The following is a 6200-nucleotide window of genomic DNA, read 5'->3' on the forward strand; positions in this document are numbered from 1 at the left end:
ATGGGAATATGCAGCATAAAAATACTGTGTGATACTTAGCTTCTTGTAGTACACACTCATCTCTCTTTACTAATCCTGGAAGTTATACATGAGTGCAAATAGGACACAACTTACATGTTTCAGTTAAAGATCTGTTTCCACAACCTCATCTTTAATCCTGCAATGCAGTCAAAATGCAGACTGTGTAACATCTGATTACAGTCATCATTTCCCTGGCAACAGACTGATATCCTCAATACATTATGCAGTATATTTAAGAGAACCAGGCACGCTTTAAGGGAAGATGGATGACTTAAAGGGTCTTTTTCATCTGTAATTCTTCTCATTCAGGGAAAGAATTAAAAACTCTCTCTGGACTCAGACACAACATCCTCATTTGCTTGGAGGTGCCAACCCCAATGCTATAATGATCCTATAGAAACTGATACAACTGTGGTGGTGTAATGGAGCCATACCCCTGAAAAAAAAAAACTGCAATTACCCAGGAAAATAACTGATAAATAGCACACGGACACCTCCTGGTGGCACTGGGGAGTATTTTAAACAGAAGGATTAGAAATTAAACCGACCTATAGAAACAAAGGTCCAAACAGCTGCAGTTGATCTAGAATGATTAAAGTGGAATTCATGAGAGCAAAGTATTGTAAAGGCATCTTTTACGTGATTGAATTGCAGTCTTGGCTTTTGTCCTTAATCTCTTCAAGTGCCTCACACTTTTCAGGGCTTCCCCATGATCTGCATTCATTCCCAAGTAAGATGCCCGTAACTGCTGGAAATAAAACTGGGTTTTTTAAGTAGGCCTTGCAACCGGTCCCAGTAGATGAACTAAAACCAGAAATGCATTATTCTCTTGTCTTCATACAGACTCTTGAAAGAGGACAGCCCACAGAATCCCAGCCTGCATGCACTACTCTGACAACACAGTCACAACAGTGTGCCTTCCTAGTGACCTTTACTATCTGGAAATTAAGAGCCTAAGTATATCAAATAGGCTTTAAATTAAAACAAGTCACCACAGCAAAACCAAAGAATACTCTTCTGATATCTCTGGGAAGTTTGTGCTTACTGGAATTCCTGAAAAAACAGCAACAACAACAAAAAAATCCCACAACAACACAGAAACCCAGAAATATCATCAAGGTGAACTCAGAAGAAGAGATATTCTAAAGCATTACAGGGTACTTATGATCGATGTTTCTTTCCTGGTGGTAATCCCATTCAGGGCCAAGTTAGAGACCAATAATGAAAAGATTTGGTGGCTATTACCATAAGTAGCCCACGATGTTTCAAAGAGAAAAGGAACACAAGAGAGTAGCTTTTTAGTGCAGAAAAGAAGAGATCATATGGAAAGGTGGATGAGAAGCCACTTCATTTTAGTAATCTTTTAAACAAGTCTATCTGCCGTTTCTTCACAGAAAGTGTTGGTGCTGGAGGATATAAAAGGACACAATGTGCTCCTAAACTATATCAACTAATCCCAGGCATGACACAAGGAAGGGCTGGTAAAACATATTTACATGTCACTATGCAGAAGTTTCAGAAAGCTTCTTTTCTGAAGACTAACAATACCACGCAGCAATTAGAGTCCTACCAACTCTTTGACCTCAGCTGCCAAATTGTGGCCTGTTGCTGATAGACAGTCTTACATCTAAGGTTTTAGTTTTTTCTTTCTTCAAAGACAACTTTTCAGCATGATTTTACAAAAGACTGGAAGAGTCCTGCAATAGGATGTCAATCTCAAATGCTTAAAGCAGAACAGACACAAATCTCAGTGAGAACCTTCTTCATTCCACCAATGTTGGTGCATGTTTATATATATTCAGCCAAGAAGATGGGAGCTTTCCACTGTCTTCAGTCCAAAACAGCTCTCTAGAGATCACTCTTCATCCATGATTAAGAAACCTAATTTCTACCTTCTTTCCTGGTGTCTGAAGAGTGACCTAGTGCTGCATTAGCTTCCATTTTTATAGCAACAAATTTTTCATTACACTATCGATAAAATGGTCCTTCTTGAAAATAAATCTTTAGACCAATCATTTTTAGGAGTATGAAGCAGTTCTGCATGAGACAAAGCCACACCGAGAAATTACATTCCCTTTAAAGTAACCTGTCTATGCTTTCACAAACGCAGGGTCCACAGAATATTGTATTATGAATCATGAGAGAGACGGTAAGTTCTTGTGCAATGGCACTCCCAAACATAGCAAAAATTATGCTTATATCACTCAAAACCCAGAAATTGCTATTTCACTATTCCAAACACAATTCTGCCACAGCTTTCTCCAGTGGAGTTACTGCTATATCTAAATATATGTTACCACCTATGAACCTTTTCAGTTGGGGATGCTGTTTCTTTTGTTTGGGAACATGTGCTTCCCAAAAACTTCCTTGGTTTTGAAAGCTGAAAATGATAAATCTCCCCAATAAAAGCTATGTACTTTCTTGCTATATATATGTGAATATCCAAGGACTGCAAAAAAAATAGGCAGACGTTCCTTTCTTTGATATGCTCTGTACTAGTTACTGGCCTATGAAAATCAAAGCAAAACAAGTTCTGATATTTAATATTACAGAAAAATCCACACCATTGACTAAAATAGGATTTTTCTACCACATCTTAGGTGTGAAATATGCAATGTTAATGTCAGCTCCTTATATTGTCACTGTATTGCCCTGGATACACTGTGGTTTCAAAAGATCAAGTACCTTATTTATTCTACCATGGTGGTTTTACCATCAGTTATGTTGGTGCAAAGCTTGTACACAGATGCATTTTTACCAGTATTATTTAGATGTATTTTTACCAGTGTTACAGAATCATACAATGTGTTGGGCTGGATGGGACCTTTAAAGGTCATTTAGTCCAACTCCCTGCAGTGAGCAGGGACAGCTTTATATCAGGTTGCTCAGAGCCCCATCAAGCCTGACCTTGAATGTCTCCAGGGATGGAGCCTCCACCATTCCTCTGCGCAACCTGTTCCAGTGTTTCACCTCCCTCAGAGTAAAGAACTTCTTCCTAATATCTAATCTAAATCTACCCTGCTCTAACTTAAAACCATCTCCCCTCATCCTATTGCTTACAGACCCTTGTAAGCAGTCTCTCCCCAGATTTCTTGTAGATCCCCTTCAGGTACTGGAAGGGCGTTACAAGGTCTCCCCAGGAGACCTGCCTTCACGTCAGCTGCCTGCAAGGCCACTCAACATCTTCCTAAGAACTCACAACTTCCTTTTGGTCCCTCCCTGCTGTCTCCTATGAAATACTCAGGTTCTGTTCTCTGAAGCATTATTGTGTTTCTCTAAAATAATTCAGTAATTGTTATTCATGTGTTGTGAAGTCAAAAAACACTTAGAACTCACTGCTTCTTTCTCCATATTAAAACTGATGTGGGGGTTTTTTTCTGCTGTTTTTATTTCTCTAGGACAGGTGAGACTATTCACTAGATATTCCAGTTGCCTAAACATTTTTACAGTAATACTAAATGTAAGTGAATGTAAAGAACTGAGCAGTTAATTTCAAGCTGGAGAAAAAGCAAAACTTTGAGTTTTACACTACATATACACAAATAAGTAGACTCTGCTCAATACATTCTGTAAGAATAAAATAATTTTTATAAAGGAGGGGAGGGGTATCTGATTTATACAGATTATAGAGCAATCTCATAAAAATTTCCTTTACTGAATACACTAGACTTGGACTAATATAAAGCTGATGTGGAAGTACATTATGAGTGCAAGAAGCATATTCAGCTGATAAATTTTTGGTGGGAATTTCAATCACACCAAGAATTAATGGAGTATTTTTTTGCTGTTAGTTTTCAATAAATAAACTGCCCTGATTTATAACCAATTATCCCTCATCATAAAAAAGTGTACTGAGTTTAGCTGAGATAAGAGTTAATTTTGTTAATTTTCTACATGAGGAGTCAATAGAGGGAAAAGCTCCTCCAGGGGCTGATTAAGAAACACAATCTATTTTAGGTTCTTTGAATTATCCCCTACAAAGAGAGTTCAGGGGAACTACCTGGCTTAGTTATACAGTTAATTCCCTTCAGCTTCTAGTATGAATATTTACTTACAGCTATATACTGGAAAATCAGGACTCACAAACCCATCTTTTCATCTCCAGTTTCGATTCATTTTGCCCTTTCTCATGAAATGAGACAACAAGGGCTCATATTGAAAGTGGAATAGCTCGCATTGACAGTGGAACAGCTATTCCAGAAATATGTACCCATTTCACTAGAGTCATCATTATGTTTTAGGAAACACACTGATACTACTAGTCAACATATGATAATCTACTGAGTTGAAAAAATATCCAACTTGAAAGTAGTAATCAAAGCAATACCCTAAAAGACACTAATTTGACCAGCCATGGAAGGTTCTAAAGAAAGGACACTAATAACCCCAGTAACAGGCATCTGGAATTTGTTCACTTTAGCAACTGTATTGCACATAAAATTGTGTGGATGAGCTGACGATTAAGATAACAGTGGTAAGAGATAGCTACGAGTCTCCAATTCTAAACTTTAAATATTTGATACCAACTCGAAAATTGTTCTTACATGAAAACTTGAAACTTCAGGTTTTGTTATTCTGCTGTTTTGTCTATAGTTCAGAGAACACTGAGGAAGGGTTTCAGAAAGATTCTGATGAAGGTTTTTTTATAATATGGAGGCATGTCAACTAAGAAAATTAATCTGTTCCACTACTAGGCCAGGAGTAATGGGGTTTGTCCACTTAAGATCCAAATTAATTCAGACCAGTAAAAGGCTCCCTTTCTTACTACTTGTTTTTGGGCCATGTGGCTCATCAATAAAGTATCTATCTACATATGTCTTTATTTATATCTATATCTACATCTATATCTTCATCTAATCATATGGATTAGATACAGCTATATGGAGTTATACTAACTGCATTTATACAGATAAAATCATGCAGATATTATAGATATATATTACGTATTACATAATCTATAATGAGCAGAGCAGTACAATTTCCCCAAGCTGACTTGCCAGCTACAATCACATGGCAGTTCAGCCATTATTTTTTTAATTTCAGCAATAGGAAACGAAGAACACATTTTTCATGAATATTATAATAACTAACTAGTCCAGGCAAGCTAAGATTATTTTTTTCTGTGTTCAAATTGATGAACTATTTAATTCAAAGCTGTATGCTTGATCACATGTACATTATGGAGATGCAATGGCACGTTAGCATTTATATTCTAGTAAAGATAATACACCAAGCCTTGTGCAGACACGTTACAGGAAAAGTAAGCAATGTTATCTTAAAAGCTTTCCTGCTGTAGTTTGAGAGCTTGTGTTTCGAAATGTGTGATTTCTATGAACCAGTCTGTCACGCTGCATACAAACACAAGGTACATGAAGTGAGGGTGCAAGCATATAACCTGGAAGCTCCACACATAAAAAAATAGCCCTTTCAGTTACTGTATTTTAGCTGTAAGCTGATATGCTCACTTACCCTTACCAGAAAGCTGAAATAAACGTTGGAGGGAAGGGTTCTCCCGTTTAGTGGCTCTAGGTATGACAGCCACTGAGTACGAGACTGCTGAGGCCAGAAGTGCCTCCTAAAACCTTCATCCTCCCCAAAAGTTAGGTTCCTTCTCTTTTAGACAGCTATTTATCACTTTTGCCAGCTGATCTTTTAAAGTCAAAACTCAAAACCTTAAGGAGGGACCTAAATATAGTGCAAAGTCTAGAAGCTGTATCCCTTTGTGGCTGAAGGTGAGAAGTCTTCCTCTTTCCTAACTTTGGGGCATTTTATAATTTAAAGGAAGTACCTCAAGCATATGTGGAACAGAACAAGGACCAGAGGATCATGATAGTACACTGTGTCTTAATCTAACACTCAGTCTTCCTGGGACACCACTTTAAAGGATGCAGCAACAGTGCCTGTTTCCACAGCAGTTTGGAGATTAAAGCTTTGATCCATGACATCAAAGGCTCAGAATTAATCCCATCCTTTGTGTGAAGCTTTGAATCTCCATCATCTACCTTTTAGGCAAGCAAGTATTCTGGTGCTGAGACACTCAAGACTTCCTTCTAACGCATTTTCCCACTGTGTAAAAAGAAATTAAAGGCCTCACCTTCTCCAAGGTGAATGTCCTAATCACTAGACTACCTGACAATTGGTCTAAAACTATGCTGATTGTTTTCTTTAAGGAAAAACAG

Source organism: Apaloderma vittatum, unplaced genomic scaffold (genome assembly GCF_000703405.1).
Source record: "Apaloderma vittatum isolate BGI_N311 unplaced genomic scaffold, ASM70340v1 scaffold13915, whole genome shotgun sequence".
NCBI lineage: Eukaryota > Metazoa > Chordata > Aves > Trogoniformes > Trogonidae > Apaloderma > Apaloderma vittatum.